Raw genomic sequence first — 3,405 nt, forward strand, 5'->3', positions numbered from 1 at the left:
TCTCTCATTACCACGCAGTCTGTGAGTGTTCCCCATTGCTCAAAATGGCTCCTTAAACTCTCATCAGTTGTTTCAAAGCTCAGCCCTCCAATGAAGAGCTTCCGTAGCTGTTCGGGCTCCTTGGGAGACTCTGACTTAGACATGACGGCAGTCGGAAGAGAGCCTGATGATGCTTCCTCCGCAGTGTCCACCAGCAGAAAGGAATAAGCTAGTCCACAGGCTTTCTTAAGGATGAGAGAGTAGGACTGGTGAGATGGCTCAGTGGTCTAAAGCACCTACTTAGAACAAGCTTAGCAAAGCACAGGGACCACCATTCGATCCCCCAGCACCACATGCCAGCCAGCCCCGCCCCCTGGTGGGCTGAGCTGGCCACACACATACACACACACACAAATAAATAAAATTAAGAAAATATATATTAAAAAAAAAAAAGGATGAGAAAGTATTTTTATCCTTCAAGAGGCCCTGAAAGCCAGGAGCAATCCGATAGCAATTGGCACACATAGCAGCCAGTTATTGATTCGTCATCATCACTGTTTAATAACAGGAAAAAAGACCCATGAAGCAACAAACTACTGCAAAGACTAGGGCAGAGAAAGCAGGAGATAATTCTGTAGCTTCTACAAGATGCCAATTTAAAAAAATTTTTTTTTTAAAGTGAGGGTTTATTTAATGAGAAAGAGGACCAATAAATAAACTAACTTAAGAACTAAAGCTGGAATGAACTGAGCACCAGAACAGTGGATGAATGAATAAATTGTTCAAAATAAATTCAATTTAATTCAGAATAAAGTAAATATCCAGAAGACCATTCGAACATATATAGATAGCGCAGAAAAAAATGACTTTTAATTAAAACAATTTGAATTAATAAATTTAAAAGAAAGAAAAGATAGAATAGGGCCAGCCAGCTAGCTCAGTGGACTAAAGCACCTACTTAGGTAGAACACAGCGGCCAAGGTTTGATCCCCGGCATGCCATGCCGGCTCCACCCCCAGGGCATGCTGAGAGGGCAACTGAGACTGGGCATGGTGGCACGTACCTGTAATTCCAGTGCTTGGGAGGCTGAAAACAGGAGAATCACTATGTCTCTAATCTACCTAGTGATACCCTGTAGACCCTGTACCAAATATATTTTTTATTTTTATTTATTTTTATTTTATTTTATTTTTTTGCGGAACCAGGGATTGAACTCAGGTCCTTGCGCTTGCCAGGGAAGTGCTTATTCCACTGAGCCATCTCCCCAGCCCCTCAAATATATTTTTTAAAAAGACAGAATTAAAAAAAAGACAGAATAATTGACATTAGAGAAACATAGTAGTAAGTTGTCAAAGACCACACCTGTCAATGCATACTAAAACTGGTGAATAAAAATTTAAGAAGAGCAGAAAATTTGCATAATCTCAAAGTATCTCCCCGTAAATATGTACTAACTATAAAGGGAAAATAGCACCTTGCATTGGAGATAGCTGGAAGATGTCAAGAGCCCTCCTGGCCCTTGTCTCAGTCCAGAAAGGTTATATTTGTAATCCCAAAGTTAAGTTATTAGAATCTCACCAAGATAATTCTAATCTACCATTTATAGCGTAACCCACTATGAGAATAAAGACACTAAAGCATATTTATAATTTTGGGGAACCTAGGGATCTTAAGTCCAATCATGATAATGGCTATCCAGAACAAAGGCCACAACCCAGGGCCAAACCCAGATTTTATTCAGTCATGAAGGAATGGTTTTGAGAATAAATGACTGAGAATTGCAGGACTAGGTGAATACTATGAGCAGGGCTAGGTAGGAGGCCCGCATTTACCTCTGTCATATGCAGAGAGAAGGATATACAGAAAAAGTGATTTGTATTATACTATTGAGATAGTATGTAATGTTTTGGGGTCTGGTGCTTCACCTCTGATGTGTAACATTTCAAGCCCCAGGAAGTCATACACTCTATCTCGAGGCTTAATACCAGTCAACACTGTGGAGCACTGGATCTTGTCCTGTCTTGGCCAAGCTCATATTAAAGAGCAGCAGGTGTGTGTTATCAGGGAAACACGCATGTTGTCTTCAAAGACAACCACCAGTACCTCAGCTAGACCAATGTGCATTGCCTAAAGCCAATTGAAGGGATAAGGCAAAGTCCTAGTCAGCTCTGTACTATCAATGCATGGAAATAGGGTCAGGCACAGTCAAAATGGAGACAACTGCTCCTCTTTTAAGAAGAGTCGCTCATGTGGTCCCTGACAGGAAGACACCAACTTTATCAATATCAAAGTCATCACCAGAAATGAAACTCATGACATCAAAAATACTCATGATGCAACAAAAAGCACACAATATCATTTCTGTAGTTTCCACACCAAAGATACATAACCTCATTCTATTCCCCGAAACACCATGCAAGCCAAACTCAAGAAACATTTGACAAAATTAATACTGAGTAGTCTTCAAAGTGTCGAGATCATGAAGCACACAACAGATCCAATGAGAATGAGAAGATAAAACAACTCAAGGTGTAAGCTGAAAGACAATGAGTGTTATTATAGTGGCTGGCAAATATACTATTAGTCAATCATTTGGTTCATTTTCTTTTTGCCTTTTGTATCTATGTCTACTCTAGATATAGTGTACATGTAAACTATCAGGTACTTTTGTCCTGCATGAAATTTGTTTCTCCTTACATCCAGTGCCTGCAAAACTTTTCTTTAGTACCCTGCCATGCCAGCCTAACCACTGCCCTGGTTGATGCAAATAAAAGCCATGAACTCCTAGACTTGTGGGCTTTTGTTCCATAGAAAGCACTTTTCATCCCAGAGCTCTTCAAGTGCAGAAATTTGTCTCTTTGTCTTTATGTTGTATCCATGCGTCACATTGCCAGGTGAGAGGACTGAACCTCGGTGGTGGTTTGGTGACTTAGCTCACTGATGCAGCTGCTATATGAAATTTCCATCACTGCCAATACATACAGGAAATGAGGGAAAGTGAATGAAATCATATGAGAGGTAAGTGGTTATTATTAAAGCAGTTCCATCAGTAACTCCTTCTTAGGGTTTGAGAAGGTTCATTTATCCATGTATATGCACTAAAATTCCAGCACTATGTATTAAAAACAAACAAAAAACAGAAGCACATAGTCAGGCTACTTTAAAGAAATTGTGAACTTTTCTCCTAACTTCTGTTCAATGCACATTCTTTATCTCAAATATTCTGGTATGAGAGAACAAAAAGTCAAATATAAAGATTAGAAGAACCCGGTTGCAGAAAGAAAAAAAAAAAGAAAGAAAGAAAAAAGATTAGAAGAAGCAGGCCAAGGAGATAGCTCAGTGGGTCAGGGAGACAGCTCAGAGGAATAAGTGCTTGCCTGGAAAGCGCAAGGTCCTGAGTTTGATTCCCTGGTACCACCAAAAAAA

At 39.8% G+C, this 3,405-nt stretch overlaps 1 pseudogene; it reads left to right on the forward strand.

Annotated features, from left to right (window-relative positions):
* Window positions 1-3,405, forward strand: part of LOC101570910 — a 14,167-nt pseudogene that overhangs the window by 9,911 nt on the left and 851 nt on the right.

The sequence above is a fragment of the Octodon degus genome, unplaced genomic scaffold, assembly GCF_000260255.1.
Source record: "Octodon degus isolate 3935 unplaced genomic scaffold, OctDeg1.0 scaffold00189, whole genome shotgun sequence".
Taxonomy (NCBI): domain Eukaryota; kingdom Metazoa; phylum Chordata; class Mammalia; order Rodentia; family Octodontidae; genus Octodon; species Octodon degus.